Source organism: Sciurus vulgaris, assembly GCF_902686455.1.
Source record: "Sciurus vulgaris genome assembly, chromosome: 6".
NCBI classification, from domain to species: domain Eukaryota; kingdom Metazoa; phylum Chordata; class Mammalia; order Rodentia; family Sciuridae; genus Sciurus; species Sciurus vulgaris.
Window position 1 is genome coordinate 93443346 of NC_136466.1, and position 19020 is coordinate 93462365.

Consider the following 19020-nt stretch of genomic DNA (forward strand, 5'->3'; position numbering starts at 1 on the left):
TTAATTCTCTCCCATATGAGAATCAGGAGGAATGGGACCCATATCAAGTAAATTTTAATGTTGGTAAAGAAGGATCAATACAATAGTGTATAGGGGATGGGGCATTGCAATTGAGGTGACATGGACTGCTGAGATGACCTTGGGAGGCGTGAAACTCAGATTCAGCCAGCCTATGCCAATGTCCAGCTATTTTGTAAAACAATCATGGTAGGAATTTCGATTAGATAGTGATGATGATTTGAATCAGATGTTTTTCCCACATAGGCTGACCAAATGCAGCAGGTCACAATGGTTAGTGCAGCAACTCTCTGACTGGAGACTGTATTCATTAACAGTAATGTTGTGGACAAGAGTTATTCTAAGGAACTTGAATACATATATACTAAAGTCTTGTTTATACATATAACAATAATAAATCATATATTATCCTTAAGCTATGTAGATACTATATTGTGATTAATACAGTAGGGTTTAAGATAGAAAAAAATTACTGAATTTATACACATGTATTTACCTTTATAAATAGCATAGCAAGGGTAAACAGATCTCTTGTAGGTTAAAATATATCTTCTAATGCTTGGTATTTAGGGTTTATGGTACAACAAATATGTGGAAAATCTAAATGATCTTGTCTAGCCCCTGGGCATACAATTGATCTAGTAAGCTTGGATTTTAGGATTCTGGGGAAAGGGAGAGAAAGCTAAGTGTAAAACATGAATAAGACATGAGAATGACAGGTAATGGAAGAGGTAATGGAGACAATGATTTTATGAGCTCAATGAAATGGAAATGATGGACTGGTCCTGGAAGAGGACCCTGGAGATAATATCCTACGCCTTAGAAATTCAAGGAAGAATTGGTCAGGGCGGGCATCAAAAGGTTAACCTTTGGGGGAAATTTACATTTCATAATCCTTTGGGCTATAGAATTATGCATTTTCCTTGGTGTGTATTTTCCTATAAATATCAGTGACATTGTTGTAAGTCTTTATAATAAATCTACTTATTCAGTGTTCCTTCTTTAATGAGTGATTATTCCTCTTGACCTCATGGTATAAAAAGCCTATGGCCTCTCCAAAACAAATGAACAAAAACAATAACAAAAACAGAAAAAAAGCCCCTGTTCCTGACTGGGAAAGTCAAACTCATCAAATTCATGTGTCCTTTCTCCTTCCGATAGGTTATTTAACCCGATCCCTTTATCTACCTATAATTCAGGCCAACACCTGCACTTATTTACTAGTCTTTCCCACTTTTTAATATATTTTCAGTGTGTCCCCATTTTTTTGCACATTTTTTTCTAAGAAAGTTTTACTTCTGTCCTTGCAAAAAGGATACTATTTTCTCATCTCTTCTCTTATGGGTTTATGTAACTTGACATTTGCTGTGCCTCCTTTCTCACTCCTGGCTGTTTGAAAGTGCTTGCCCAGGGTCTCCTTAGGGACCTGGTTTCCAGACTGAGGGCTGGTGCTGCTTTCAGGGTGAAACCTCCCAATCTCTTCAAAGAACAGACAGGTTTGACCCTAGAGCCCTTATTTATAACAGCTAGTCACAAGGTGACCGTCTTACATGACCTATGGAATGTGCCTGGCACTATTCTCAGACTCCATAGACCATGCTCAAGGGCAAATGACACATTTCCTGATTAGGAATGAATTCCTGCAGCAACCCTATTAAATATTAAGAACCACAAATAGATCCATTGCATGGTTATATGACCCACCCCCAAATCTTTTAGCCATATTATTTCTATTCTTAACATCTAGAGCATTTTAAATTATTGAGAACCTGAAATATTTTTAAAAAATTTTTCTTTTGTTTGTTTTTAAGTATTTGGACACCTGGAGGAGATAAATATGGAATCCTAAAAATGACAAATCAGTATATTTTAGAGGTGAACAGCTAGGCAATTTTTTAAACCTTTTGAGTCTGGATTCAGTATCTCTATTAATGAAGACAGTATTGAATCATGCAGTAAGACTGGAAAAAGAACAGTAAATAAAAATGCTATCTCTTCAGGAAACTTAGGTATCTGAATCATAGGTATATTACTAATTTAAATATGTATTATCTCAATATGTTAGGTAAAAATACATTAATTTAATTATTTTGAATTTTCATAGTCCTATAATATAACAATGAATGATAGAAAAAATATCAAAACCCAAACCAAACTCATCCATGTGTTATTTTATTTATGCAGTGTCAGAGAGTAGGTGTTTTAAATCTATTTCTCTAGTAGTTTGAAAGGTTAGTATTGGGAATGCTAATGTCTTATGTGTACATGTGATGATTACCAGAAAGGATTTGCTGTATTTTCAATCAAGAAGTTTTGTGGATTTTGCCAATTTGTCTTGAATATGCTCTCAAAAGATTAGAATCCAATATTTGAAGAACTTGATTAATAACTTTCCCCTCTCATTTGAGTAAGCATATTACAAAATCTCAGTCCAAATTGGAAGAATCACATAATTTGGAGTTACTACATTTTTTTACAGTCATTCACGAACTTAATATAGTGAATTGAATCAGAGGATTCATGTACCAGAATGCATTCAGTGAATCTACTAATTGTATTAACTTGTTACTATAACAGTTACAATTACTACAAGTTCAGAGCCTTAGCAGTAACTTGATACCCTTCCCTGCTATGTATTTAATTTACTTGAAATAATGTGCTTATGAAGACAGATGAATTCTCTTCCCTTTCTTCTCCCCCTGTTTTCCCCTCTTTTGCTTCTTCCTATGGGCAAGTAAAGGCTAAAAAAGTGAATGACTTAATCACTTTAATATTTGTGAGTTCTAATAGCTAATTTTATTTATACCACCATTTACTACTTTTACACTGAATTTACTGAGTAATCATGTACTCAGATATTGTGCATAGATTTATCTTATTGTAAACAACATTATTATTATATTATCTGTACAGGGAAAGAAGTATATAGATGAAAAACTATGTCTTCTGAGAATCTATGGAAACTACAGAGAGGAGATAAGTTATAGTAGAAGTAAAAGATATTTGGAAACAGGAGATATATCACAAAATATATCCCAAATGTCAAAAGACACAATATAAACTAGGCAAACTCAATGAAGAACTGCTACCTTTCAGAACATGAAAATTCACTTCCAAAAGGAAAATAGAAATAGGAGGACAATCTACAAGATTTCAAATGCTCCACTATTTCATTTCAGGCATTATAAATCTGATATTTATTTTTGTCTCCAATTTCCTCTACTATAGGTATATGAACATAATGTGTCCTGGATCAAAATTTGCTTTCTATAAAGGCAACATAACTTTATTTAAGGAATTTATTAAATAATATTGCATGATTTGAGAGCAATAAAAATTCATTATAATGTGATGATTCCAGTCATTATTTGTTGCTGTCAGTTTTTGTCAGTTCAGTTTGTCATAAGAAATTGGCATTGCATGTTAAGAGTAAAATCCAAATGACATGTCAACCTTTCTTTCCCCTGTCTTTCCTGACAGTGCCCCTCTTCTCCATCATTGGAACTTCTTTTCAAAGGGTGATTAAATTTCTGGTGGAATATAACCTGACCACTTTCATGCTCCTTTATCTGAAGTGTAAACTATAATACTACAGCAGCCTATGGGCCTTCTCTAGATGAATGATGCCGGTAATATTTGTGCCACTAGAGTTAGGGGTCTCTTAACATTTCTATTCTAAACACCTATTTTCAAAGGTTTATAACTCAGCTATAAAAATGTGCTCTGGGCAGAAACTTAGCATACAGGATCTTAGCCCAGGAGCAATCTTTTACTCTTTTATATATTAATCTTGAAAAAATGGTGTGATTGTATTTTAAAGAACAGGAGTGTTCAGAGTAATAGAAGTTAAGGACATGGGGCATGAGGAAAGATCACAGTGCTAACAAGTGCCCCAATCTATAATAGGTTTATCTGAAATTCAGTTTCACAACATATCCTTCCTGCTTTTCATTCTCTCTTTCAATTCTCTTTGCTCAGAAATAAATCTATTTTTATTACTTTTATTATTTGTTTCAATAGTCTCATTTGCAGAACTTATTTAGTAGCTATGCCACTTTGATATATGGTCCTATCCACAGGTGGCCTACAGGTATGACTTGGCTACTCCAGGGAAACATCAGGTTGGGAAGGACAGGGTGCCTTGAATCTTTGTGAGTTTTTTGTTGCCATGATTTTTTATGTTATTTAAACATGAAAATGGATGAGAAGATTATTCATTGATTTGTGTTGACAGTAATTATGGATGAATCAAAAACTTAATAATTCAAGGAATTATGCCTAAACTGCTTTCCAAAACATCAATTTGGATATCCATACTTTTATTCTGAATGTTCATTTTTTGCCCCTGATCTAAACTATTAAATATATGGGTTTTTATTCTGTGACTAGAATGCATTAACAACAAATGAATTGATTTGGTGATCAAGTGTTTTCATAAATATTTGATAATTTGATTATTTTAGCTTAATTTTCATTTCCCACAATAACCTTTGGATTTTCAAATCTAGATGCTTTTAGATTTTTTTGTTTGGTCTATAATATATGACTATTGTTTAAGACTCTCTAATTAGGAGTTTCATTTAATTTTATAGTTTGGTGTGTTTTATGTAGGTCCAAACCTTATTCTCCCAGAGCATTAATATTTTGGGATGTTTTATTATCTACAATGATTATTATGATATTTATTATTTAAAAAATAGAACTCCCTTGAATTTAGAGATTTGAGGTGGTATTGAGGCATTATCAAGATATATCAAGGCATATGTTTTGTTTTTTAAATTTTGGATATTAAATATTTTGTGAGTAAGACAATATCAATGGTAGAAAAACAAATGAAAGCTACCAGTTTCTAGAAAAGTGCTACTTGGAAGAATAAACACTCTCTTCTATGTCATAACAGGAATAGATAAAATTAAAAAACTTTTCCTGTGAAATTTGCTACAACTCTCCATCTACAATCTGACATGAGAAATGGGCATCAAGAAACTCATTAGCTGTCAGGATTGGTTAATAGGGGTGCTTTTTATAGCACTTGCTTTTTATTATATGGAACAGCATACTTTCCAAGTCTCCAAGACTACATTGCCCTTCTGTAACCATTACCCTCTCCAATAGCACCCTTTTCAGTTTGCCTTCTCTGATCATGGGAATTGGCAGGGTGGGAAGATGAAAAGTGACAGGCTTGGTGGGGCCAGGAAGGCATAAGTGAGTTAGAGAGAATGAAGGAGAATGTGTGAGCGCATATGTATCCTTCAGGATTCTCAGTTATTCTTTACCATCTGTCCATAGTGTGAATTCTTTAATAACTACTTCAGAATGTGTAACATTTACTTGGAAATTCACAGATGTATTAAATTACAAATATACTTTAAATCAAATATAATCAAATTTACTTTCATATTCAATGTATTATATATATGTATATATGTAAATAAATACATGTATGTATACACACATACACTCATTCATTCATCAAACATTCATTGAGCGTCTAGTCTATATCCAGATCTGCAATGAAGCCAAGAAGACGTGTTCAAAATGAACTGACTTTCAGAGGGGGTGGGGAAGAAGCCTTAGAAACAAATAATTTTAATGTTATCAGCTAAAAATTATAATGTTCAATGCATTGTGATGGAACTCTAAGAGTGAACAAAAAGGAAGGAACTCTTTCTGACATGGCTGGATAAGGTCTCAAAGTGAGGGTCTATGTGTTGGCCCTTGAAATATGAGTAAAATGCTGTAAGAACAGATGCAGATATAAAGGCAGGAGAGAAATCTGTAGGTTTTATAAACAAGTTATAGTCAAGTGTGAGCTTGAAGGTAAGGTATTTCTATTGGAATGGATATAGCTAGACAGGCAAATAGGGAATAGGTTTTAGAGTATATTTGATGTTGCATTGAGGTATTTGCACCTCATCCTGTAGGTGACAGGGAGTCACTGGAGTTTGTAGGCAGTGATATACTCTTTTCTGCTTAGAGAGCTAACTCTGATTGCAGTGAGGAGGCTGGGTTGTGGGGTGAAATGTGAGGAGAAAGAAAGACAAATTTGTTTGATATTTTTTTCTTTGTTTTGTTTTGCTTTTTTATTTTGTTTGTTTTGTTACCCAAGGGAGATATGGTGGATGAGAATCAGAACTAATTTAGGGCAGAGCAATGGGAATAGAAGATGGACTTGGAAAAGGAGACAGAACAGGATTAGGACTGAAGGCGAAGACACTGTAAAGATGACTCTGAAATATCTAGTAGATCAGTTCACATGTTGAATGGGAATGTTCTCATGATAGGAATTTAGGAAACTTGACAGGGATGTGAGTGGGGACAATGAATTCATCTTCAATTTCAGAGAATGTACAAATCATCCAGAGGAAATCGAATAAGCAGTTGTAAGAATTGAATAAATTCTTAAAAGAAAGCTTGAAGTTAAAGATTAACTCATTTAACTGATTTTTCCAATATGTGTTAGGCACTGGAGATACAGCAATGAACAACTGAGAATTCCCACAAAGCTATTTGGAGAGAAAGATAAGTAATCAAATAAGTATTCAATATTAAGTCCATAAAAGCTGAATTTCTGATGATATAACGGAAGGGAAGAGGAATATCCAGTCTTTCAAGGCTGATGGAAGAGTCCGGTGTTTACTGTTCTGAGGCTACAATTGACCTGAGGCCTGAAAGATGAGGAACATCTATTAAGATGATGTGTAAGAAAAGAGAAAGAGAGAATTTTGATGGATTCGAGACTGATCGATCACTATTAGGTGAAAATGAGAAAATGGAAGACAGTGCTCTGGATAATCACATCGAGTAAAATGTGGGAAGCATATAGGTAAGGATGGAAAATTGGGGAAATCAAGGATTAAGATGCAAGAACAAAGGGAAAGAGGCTCAGAATGAAGTCAAGAAGGAGGAGAGTGGTCAATAATGTCAAAAGACAAAGAGAACAAAAGCTAGAGAAGAAATTTCTACTAGACTTCAGCTAAGTAAATATGAATTAAATACCTATTTTTTAAGAATTTGTTCCAGATACTGGGTCACAAATGAATGAACAAGATAAACTCAGTGCCCATTTTGGAAGGACTTACAGTCTAATGAACTAAAGATACTAAAAATGGTTCTCAGAAATCACTATGCAGTTTCTTTATCCATTCATCTGTTGAAGGGCATCTAGGTTGGTTCCACAATCTAGCTACTGTGAATTGAACTGCTATAAACATTGATGTGGCTGTGTTACTGGAGTATACTAATTTTAAGTCCTTTGGGTATAAACCGAGGCATGGGATAACTGGGTCAAAAGGTGGGTCCTTTCCAAGAAGTGGACAATGATATATAATGGGGGTGGGGGGTGGGGAGTGAGGGAAGAATGGAGGAACTTTGGATTATGTAAAAGGAAATGAAAGGGAGGGGGGGTATGAAAAAATGGTGGAATGAGACCGATATCATGACCCTGTGTACATGTATGATTACACAAATGGTATGAATCTACATTGTCTGCAGCCATAGAAACGAAGTGATCTACACCATTTGTATACAATGACTCAAAATGCAGTCTATAAAAAATAAAAAAAATAATTAAAAAAAAAAGAAATCACTATGCAGGATACAGATGATGGCCTAATTGATGACTGCTCCTTGTTTCCCCACTTTCCACCTCCCCAGGCCCTTCCAACAACTGGTCTGTTTTCCATCTATACAGAGTTACAAATCTGGATATTTTATATAAATGGAACTATAAAATATGGTTCTAATTTCTCTTAATATTTTCAAGGTTCATCCATTTGTAGCATGTACCAGCACTTAAATTTTAGAGCTGAATTATATTCCCTTCTGCTCATATACCACATTTTGTTTACCAGTTCATCCATTGGTGGACATGTGAGTTGTTTCTACATTTTGGCTATCATGAGCAGTGCTGCTGTAAAAATTTGTGTACTTGTTTGAATATCTGTTGCTTGTTTGTTTGGTTTTAGGTATCAGGGATTGAAGTCAGGGGCACTCTACCACTGAGTCACATCCCCAGCCCTATTTTGTATTTTATTTAGAGACAGGGTCTCACTGAGTTTCTTAGTGCCTTGCTTTTGTTGAAGCTTGCTTTGAACTCTCTGTCCTCCTGCCTTAGCATCCAGAGCTGCTGGGATTACAGGCTTGCACCACCACACCTGGCTGAATATCTGTTGCCAATTCATATCTTTTAAAGAAAGAGAAACTAGTCTTTATTTGTAATTGATAGAGAATGAGCTAGTAGGAAGATGATACTGACAAATAAGTGTATAACCGATAAAGAAAAGTTCTGTAGGAGATAAGAAGGGAAAAAATGAAGATGGTAGTGTTTGTTTGGAAAGGCATTTTAAAAATAGGAGGAAGAAACATATTGGTTGTAGTTATCAGCTCTACTAAGACACTGGTACTTTTGCTGAATGTTGAATGTTTTATTTTAAAAGAGGACCTTGGTTCTTCTAAATGTGTTATGTATTATCAAAGGGTGAACCAAATCTTAGAAGTATTTGTCCTTAAATGAGTCCAAAATGCCAAAGTATTTGTAAATATTTCTAAAATCTTCATTATCAAATTTAAGAGAGATACAACGAATATATTGGTCATTGCTTAATAGAGGCATTTAATTTGGATCAATTTCCTGCAATGCACTTAGCAGGCTTTATAATTCATTTTGTTGGGACACCTCTGAGACCCTATGCTAGATAATAGGGATGGTTGGAAGCTGATTTCATAATTTCTAAGTGCAACTGAGGTAGAATTAAAGTGCAAATGCAATTTTTGAAGTGCTTGACATGAGAGAAGCTATAAAATTGCTCTTTGCTCTGACTTGTTTTAATTTCTATATGAATGTTTTATACAATAGTCTTTTTACTGTTTTTCAAGTCACGAGCAATTATATTTGATGAAAGGGCAATTATCACACATAGAAACTCAGCATTCCAGAAGCTATCAAAACCCTACCATTAGACTCTCCCTCCTCCCACTATATCAAGCTGCTGGAAAAAAAAAAATTGTGGAAACTTCTGATTCTGAAAGTTTAACTCGAATGATTAGGGATGGCAAATTGGGAATTTTTCCTGAATCCAAGAATATTCTTTTCTTAAAAGAGATGATCTAATTATAATTTTGTGGATTAAATATTAATTTTACTCTGGTAATGTGTGTCCAATCCCTGAAACTTCACTTCCATGAAGTCCATTTATTCTCCAAGAGGACAAATGACAGAGACAACACATTCTGCAGGTGTAGGCTCAAGCAACGTAGTGGTGCTGATTAAATGCATGAGGTCCCAAATGTTCTTTTGGGTCTTGGACACATGGAGTCACTCTCTGTTTCTGACTTTCCCCCTCTCATTTAAAATTAAATATAGAGCCACTGGCAGCTTTCAGGCTTGATTTTCATCCCAGACCTAATGACTTACAGGTGGCAAAGTTTTTCTTTCTTTTTTTTTTTTTTTTTTTTTCCAGCAATGACAACATTTTCCCAAGTCTATCCATGGGTAATGCCAACAAGACCATTACAGAAAAATGATAGGAAAAGTGCCATTTTAAAATAAATAAATAAAACCCTTTTCCCCTTGTATTTGTTCCATAAAAGGCTTTTCTTTTCTTCTTGTATTTGAGATACAGGAGTAGTTTCCTTTATTGAGCTTTATTTTTGCTGTGAGATCTCTGTACTTGACTCAGATCTTTTGATGTTGTTTAACTGTTATAAACTGACCAATATTCTGGAATGACTTATCTGTGAAACACTGTACTGATTTTATGATCAACACACCTGTTCTGCTATTACTTCTCTCCCAAAACTTCCACCCAATGCAAAGGGAATACTGAGTGCCAATTAATCTCAGTGAATTTTATGAGATATGATGTGGTTCCTGAGTAGGTATGAGAATTATATTATTGGTACATTTGATAGAATTCCCACTTTTGAAAACCAATGCAGAATTTGGTGAAAATATCAATTGTGATACGTACTCTTTCATTCTAATAATTGTTACTAAGGAAAACTAAGTCTATTCTGAGATCGTTGTCCCTTCCCTTCTCATCCTAGATTCTTTTTTTTTTTTTTTTTTTTTTTTTTTTGCGGTGCTGGGGATCGAACCCAGGGCCTTGTGTTTGCAAGGCAAGCACTCTACCGACTGAGCTATCTCTCCAGCCCTCATCCTAGATTCTTGAAATCAAAAAATTTTCTCATATTAAAATTCTTCAGGAGAGCCAGGTGTGGTGGCACACACCTGTAATCCCAGAGGCTTGGGAGGCTGAATCTGGAGGATTGTAAATTGAAAGCCAACCTTGACAAGGCCCTAAAGCAACTTAGTAAGACCCTATCTCAAAATAAGGAGTAAAAAGGGCTAGAATGTTGCTTGGTAGTTAAATTCCCCCTAGCTTCAATCTCTAGTACCAAAAAAAAAAAAAAAAAAAAAAAAAAAAAAAAAAAAAAAAAAGAAAAACCCACAAAAAATGTTCTTTAGAAAAGAAAGTAGAGGATTGTGGGGAAGATGAACATTTCAAAATACTTTCAAACATTTAAAAAAATTATTATCAAAGCTAGACTTCCATTCATATAGCCTTAATATCTTAATGGATAAACCCTTGATATGGTCTAATGTCTGCATTTGTAATGAAGAATTTAATATTTATAAGTATATATCTGAGATGTCCCTTAAGGAAAAAAATCACCAGTAGATAGTGTTTTACTGAATATTAGTAATCACAATTGAATTCAGGATATATTACTTTTCTAACTTACTGAAAAAACTTTCATTTATTTTAGTAAAGTAAGAATCAATCTATCATCTATCTATTTATCTATGATTTATTTCCAAAATGGGAAGCTATGATTAAACTTGCATATTATTTTAGGTGAGAAATAGACAGATTGGCCTATATAGTGTAACCACTATTTACATATAAATTACTTCAAAGGTATAATCAAGAAAGATATTTGCAAATAACCATCATGAAAGTAAAAACATTGTGGAAATACACATATTTGCAGGCTTATTGTCTTGCTAATATATGTATGTATCTAAATTGGTATTTATGCAGAGGGCACGGGAAAAGAAAAATATATATAGTGATAGGGCAAAATATGAAGTAGTGGGGTTTGGTTTTAGTCATTGCCTCATTTTACTGTGGACTCTCAAATCTGTACCTGCATTGAGCACCTGCAAGCTCTCCAGTAGTTGGTATAACCAAGGCAACCACCTTTTGAAAAAAATAAAACCTCCTTTCTTGACCTTGTACTAGCATCCTTGTCTTTATTCTATTTTCTTAGAACCATGAAACTAATAAAATAATATGTACCAAGATGAAAATGGGTAATGAAGTCTACAGAGAACATATATTTGAATGTTGTTGTTAGTTCTCAAAAGATCAGGGACATAAACCTATGAAGTATCTAGGACATTTATGCACCAAAACTAGGCTCCTGCATGAGAGAGCAGACAGATATTTGATGTCTTTTCCATCCCACCTTGAAAAATATTTTTTATTCTTCCTAAATATTAGGACTTTTCTTTGTAGGGTTGCATACACCAACAGGCAAGCTCACCCTCCCATGTGGGTTTACCTGTGGATACTTGATCTCTAACAGTTAGAGTTAGCATAATTAGCAGTCTTGTTTTAATTTAAATTTTCCCTTTATCCTGAGGAAGACAGAAAATAATTTTCTTTTCTGACAGAGAATTTTTTTAAGCTTGCCTCTAATGCTTATCCATGAAGCATTTTTTGAGTTCTAGTTAGATCTAAGAAATTTATATTGTGTAAATTAAGTATAGAATTTCATTTGCAGGCAAATGGATGAAATTGGAGAATATCATGCTAAGTGAGATAAGCCAATCTCAAAAAGACAAGGGACGAATGATATCGCTAATAAGTGGAGGATGACACATAATGGGGGGGAGGGAAGGGTTAGTGTTACGGTTAGAGTTAGGGTTAGGGAGGGGGGCAAGTATGGAGGAAGAAAGTACTGTATAGAGGGAAAAGAGGGGTGGGAGGGGTGGGGGGAAGGGAAAAAAATAACAAAATGAATCAAACAACATTACTGTATGTGGATTTATGATTACACAAATGGTATGCCTTTGCGCCATGTACAAACAGAGAGGCAACATGTATCCCATTTGTTTACAATAAAATAAAAAAAAAAAAAAGAAAAATGAAAGAAAAAAAAATCAAAATGGCACAGGAGGTTTTGATCTTGTGAAGGAAAATTGTCAGTGATTCTACAAGAAAAATCCCAACCTTGCTGTGAGATAAGATCTTGACCTTTTTATGAGAATGCTTGGAAAAGCTAATTTTAATCGGGTTTAAAACACAATGAAAGTTTCTTGGAAATGCAACAGAACAAAATATTTTCAAAAAGTTCTGTTTAACTGGTAAAAAGGAACTTTAGAATTTTTATTCTATAATACAGTGTAGTCCAACAACAAATAGGAATGTCCATGAAAACCGAACTCTGATATACTTCTTGACTTGGAGGAAGATCTAAGTTTATTATGTGGGCTGCCAAATTAAAGCTACTATAGCTTTATGTTTTTTCAGTAATCCCCAAAATGTGATGGAATGGGGTAGGAGTTTGTAATGTTAGACATTTATCCTCTTATTGCTTGTTTTGATTCTTGACTCGTGTAAATTATTTTATTTGAACAAAATTTCCTGGCATTTGTAACCTAATGCGAGAGCTCCAAAGATTCTCTTGAAAGGCTATATGTTGAGGAGCATCATGCTGCCCCTGTACCAGTTGAAGCAGCGTGTACAAACCTTACTTCATTTAAATCAGAGATACATGTAGTGTTGTTATTCATGAAGATTATGTTAAACGCCAAGATGCATGGATACATATAATTGAAAAATAAACCTTTATTCTGAGTTTACTCAGTAGCCTCCAGAAGATTAAACTATTATTGTAAGCAGCCTATTGTTTCTTGCATGTATCTTAGATTTTATTTCCTGTCAGCTCTTGCAAGAACTACTAAGAAGAATTAGTCTCACCGCACAGTAAATAAATGCTTTAATGCCCTGCATTATTGTTTACTCTGAGCTTTGCAAGCACTTAAGCCACAACAGATAATTGTCAAAATGATGAAGCAGTAAAATCACACAGAGCCAGCAGTTACAGTGTAGATGTCCTAGGGAACAGCCTCTAAGACTTAGAGCTTATACTTAGTTTGTTAGTTGGCTAGGGAAAGCAATAATTTATGAAAATCTATCATATGCACCAAAAACAACAACAACAAAAATCACAGAACGAATTATTTTAGGACCCAAGTACCCTACAAGCACTGCTTATCTATATTTTCATTTTTTCTCCCTCTAGGTGATTTATTTTGCTTAAACCAGGTGTTGGTGTAAATACTTCTTGAAAAATACCTGTGAAAGACACTGGAATGTCCAAAAACCATGAGAAGAACCAATGTCTCTTGTGGGAATTTTAAAACTAAAATTAAAATTATGCTAATTTAAAAATTAACACAGGTAAGGGCAAGTTTCCTAACTTCTGTTCTGAAGAAACAGTTTAATCATACAAATGCAAATTTCACTCTATTTTTTTTTTTTTTTTTTTTTTTCCTGAGCTTTAGTTTTATCAGTTTTTTATCCTGGGATGGGGATACTCACTTGGTTTTAACCACAGAATCTGAACTGTTCCATGTTTTCTTTAACAGGGACATCAGTAAAAACTATGTTCTGTCTGTGGTGATGTATCTGAGTGCAAACAGGATCCTGTTAGCCATTATGTACCTATTAGCCCTGATTACCTTCTGATAGCTCCTCACCAGTTGGTTTCTTTCACTTTGACAGATCTAGTACTTTGTTTAACCTTTAAACCAGTAGGGCAATAACACAGCTGACAGAAGGGGAGAAATAATTAAGGAAAACTTAGCCAGGACATTTAAAAATCTCTAACAAGGCAGATATTTCTGTTCAATTTGAAAACTTGTCAAGGGATGCATACAATTCCCCATAATTGCTATGGCAAAATGTTTCATAATTTTTGCTAGCTTCAAATTAATTCTAGCAATGTAGCTTAATCAAATTACTAAGTGTCTTCCTTTAAAAATATCTATAATTTACACTCTCAGGAAGTAAGTTTTAATATTGCAATACTTCTAAGAAAAGTGATATCCAAGAGAACTTAATTTCTGGAAGAATCAGAAAGGAAATATATTTTTGAAGTATTGTCTAAAAATCTGCCAACAGCCTGAGTTCTACATTTTCTGAAATGGCTGATACATGTTTTTGGAAAATAACGCAAGTTATAAAAAATGTCTGGGTCCATTTTGTTAACAACTCTAGGCGTGAAACCTGGCCAACAGTAATTAGAATAAAACAAGACATGCTGAACTTTGTTGACTTTTATTTAGAAGCACTTCGTGAGCAAGTTCGGATAACTTGCTAGGGAAGGAGTCAGCACTGTCTCTTCAACATTCCCCAGCATTAACCCCACCTCCCAAGGTCTGACCCCATCACCTTACTTATTTTACTTGAGAACCATTTTGGTTGCTTCTGTGAAAGGGCACATCAGGACTCTCTGGGTATTCCTTCCATTAAATCCACGTGCACGAAGAAGAGAAGTAGAAAGAGTGTTTCATTGTTGCATGAAGATATTTAATTAAAGTCGGAACAACTTCTAAATGAGGAAGTGCAAATAGTCTCTCCAGATCATTAATAATTCGGCAGTTTATAAGACATTAAAATACAATGTGTTCATTATTTTCCTTAAATCCATTGAGAGCATTACATAATGCCTCGTGCTTAACTGTACTCTTTTTGGCTAAGATAATATCAACTAATATAGGTGTCTCATCTATGTCAGATCAAAGATATTGACATGAAGAAACATCATGATTGTCTTCTAATTATGTCTGACAACAAGTCTAATTTAGCATTCTTTCACACATCATTCATCATAAGTCTTAGTGTTCCCTGTTATCCATTCTTATGTTAATTGATTACTATCATGTTCTCTACTTCAAGGTTACATAAATAGTTCTTAAGAAATAATGTTGGCATTTCCAATAGGTTGAAAACCTTGAGTAATAATAAAATATTATAATAATATTCTCATCGATGTAGATAAATTGATATTACCATCTCTTTTTAGCAGGAATTAAAAAATGACAACTGAGGTAGAACATTAAACATTATTACTGACCAATTTAATAGCATATATTTATATGTAAAAGGTAAGATTTCTTATTTTAAGATGTTACAGTAAGGAAGGAAAACCCCTCACAAATAAAATGAGTAAAGAAAATGAACATATAAATGCATTATTACATTACTGTCAATGCTAAAATGATTGCGTGGTTTAATCTAGGAGCCTGCATTAAACAGGTTAGTGCAAAAGGAAGCCTTAGAAGTATCAGAACATGGGGAAGTGCTTCAGGGTGGGTCAGTGGGAGAAGACACATTCAAATATTCATGGAACATGCTAAAAGATCCAGAAATGGGAGAATTTGAGTTATGCAACAAAAAGTACTGAGTTTGACTGAATGGGTCAGACAAAACTTAGAAAGGATGAATTGGGAAACTTCCTAATTGGAAATGAAAGTATTAAATCTTTCAAACGAAAGTTTACTCCTACTTTTGGGAGCCATGTTAGAAATAACTAAAGGTCACCAATATGAGGCATCAAAATAATATTAAGTTTAAGACTTGTTTTGCTGATGAAGAAATTGCAGAACATTAGGCTGCAAGAAGTAATGATTATTTGGGTACACTGGTGCTAGTGTATGGGTCAGGTCCCAGCTTCTGGTTTCCTGAAGAAAGTGAGACACTAGGTTCTCAGTAAACGAGTCTAAGTTGACAACAGTAGAAGAAAGAGCAAGGGGAGAAATGGTCTGGATAAAAGGAAAAGAACATGAAAAGCACAAAGGCAATGGGCATAGTGCTTTGGAAGAAAATAGTTAAAAGTTCATCTGACTGGAATTTAGAGGATGGAGTAGTCAGTGGAGAGAAGGGAGACCATGGAGGTTTTTATGTCATGTGGAAGAGTTTGAACTTTATTCTGAGAGAGGTTTGGGAAGCTTTTGGAGAGTTGTAAGCAGGGCAACACCTTTTATGTTTGCATTTTAGGAAAATTACTTTAAGGAATGGATTAGAAGTGAGCAAGACAGAAAGCAGTAGGTGACTTGTAGCATTTTTGACAAAATAGAATGGTGACCTGATGTAGACAGGTGACTGTCAGGAAGTTTAGAAGGCCATAGATGCATAAGAGCTTTAGGAAGGAAGATTGATGAGCTTGGCAGTTGATTTGATGTTGGAGAACAGAAGAGGGAAAAGAAACCCTGATAAAGACAGAGGTCACTGACTTGGTGAGAGGATAAATGCAAAATAATAAAAATAAAATAGTAAAATAATAAAGAAGAAATTTCATCTAAAGCAAGACAAAAGATAAGCATTACTGGTAAATTCACTCAATGAATACATGATGTTGGAGGTTAATATCAAATCCACATTTTTTGACATGTGTACAAGCAAAACATTTTCATTTAAACCTCTTAAAAGTTATGAACTCTTAAATTCCTGCAGGGCTCAATCATAAGCCTTGCTAGTGATTCTCACAATCTCTGTCACTGATTTAGTTATTATCACTGTTAAGATGTGTACTTGTTCCAGATGTGGACATGGCTGCTTCTGTTTCAGAGCTACCTGATGTCTCTTAGGTTGGGGATTTCTTTTCATTTTTAGAAATTTGAATTCAGCAAAGTAGCAGGATATAAAATCAATATGCATAAGTCTAATGCATTTCTATTCATAAGTGATGAATCCTCTGAAAGAGAAATTAGGAAAACCACTCTATTCACAGTAGTGTCAAAAAAAAAATAAAATACTTGGGAATTAATCTAACAAAAGAGGTGAAAGACCTGTACAATGAAAACTACAGAACATTAAAGAAAGAAATCAAAGAAAACCTTAGAAGATGGAAAGATCACTCATGTTCTTGGATAGGCAGTATTAACATTGTCAAAATGGCCATTCTACCAAAGGCACTATACAGATTCAATGCAATTCCAATTAAAGTCCCAATGACATTCCTCATAGAAATAGAGAAAGCAATCATGAACTTCATCTGGAAGAACAAGACACCTTGAATAGCCAAAACAATCCTGAATAGAAAAAGTGAAACAGGAGGTATCACAATACCAGACTTAAACTATACTACAGAGCAACCATAACAAAAACAGCATGGTATTGGTATTGGCACCAAAATAGGCAGACCAATGGCACAGAATAGAAGACACAGAGACAAAACCTCATAAATACAGCACCTCATACTAGATAAGGGAGCCAAAAACATTCAATGGAGAAAAGATAGCCTTTTCAACAAATGGTGCTGGCAAAACTGGAAATCCATATGCAGTAAAATGCAATTAAACCTCTACCTCTCACCCTGGACAAAACTCAACTCAAAATGGATCAAAGACATAGGAATTAGACCAGAGACCCTGTACCTAATAGAAGACAAAGTAGGCCCAAATCTTCATCATGTTGGCTTAGGATCAGACTTCCTTAATAAGACTCCCAAAGCACAAGAAATCAAAGCAAGAATCAATAAATGGGATGGACTCAAACTAAAAAACTTTTTCTCAGCAAAGGATACAATCAAGAATGTGAAAGAGAGCCTACAGAGTGGGAGAAAATCTTTTCCACATGTACTTCAGATAGAGCACTTATCTCCAAAATTTATAAAGAACTTACAAAACTTTACAATAAAAATACAAAAATACCCAATCAATAAATGGGCCAAGGACTTGGACAGACACTTTACAGAAGAAGACACATAGGTAATTAATAAATATATGAAAAAGTGTTCAACATCTGTAGTAATTAGAGAAATGCAAATTAAAACAACTCTAAGATTTCATCTTACTCCAATTAGAATAGCTTTTATCAACACAAACAATAATAGATATTGGCGTGGATGTGGGGAAAAGGGCACACTTTTACATTGCTGATGGAATTGCAAATTGGTACAGCCACTCTGGAAAGCAGTATGGAGAATCCTAAGAAAACTTGGAATGGACCCACCTTTTGACCCAGTTATCCCACTCCTCAGTTTATACCCAAAGGACCTAAAATTAGCAAACTACAGTAACACAGTCACATCAATGTTGATACCAGCTCAGATCACAATAGCTAGATTGTGGAACCAACCTAGATGCCCTTTAACAGATGAATGGATAAAGAAACTGTGGTATATATACACAATGGAATACTATTCAGCCATAAAGAAGAATAATATTATGGCATTTGCAAAGAAATGGATGGAATTGGAGAATATCATGCTAAGTGAAATAAGTCAATCCCAAAAAACCAAAGGCTGAATATTTTCCCTGATAAGTGGAGGATGATATATAATGGGGATGGGGGTGGGGAATGAGAGAGTAATGGGGAAACTTTAGAATATGTAGAAGAAAATGAGAGGGAGGGGGTATGAAAAAATGGTGGAATGAGACAGACATCATTACCCTATGCACATGTATGATTACACGAATGGTATGAATCTGCATTGTGTACAACCATAGAAATGAAATTATGTACCCCATTTGTGTACAATGAATCAAAATGCAGCCTGTAAAAAATTAAAAGCTAAATTAAAAAGAAAAAAAAAACCTAGAAAATGAATCTGCAAATATAATTGCCTGAGTCCCAAATCCAGCATCATGGAGTGTAGATGTATTTGTTGCCAAGAAACAATTGGTAATTGATCAGCACTCCTTTGTAACTGAATGACTAAATGAGACAATATATGCAAAGTGATGGCCTAAAAACATAGTGAATGCTTAATAAATGATTGGTAAAATGAATACTAATCAAACACTTAAAAATTTTGTTCTTTTTAGTTATACATGACAGTAAAGTCTATCTTAATGTATTTATACAAACTTGGAGTATATCTTATTCTAATTAGGATCCCAGTCTTGTGGATGTACCCAATGTTGAGATTCACTGTGGTATATTCATATGTGTACAAAGGAAATTTAAGTCAGGTTCATTCCAT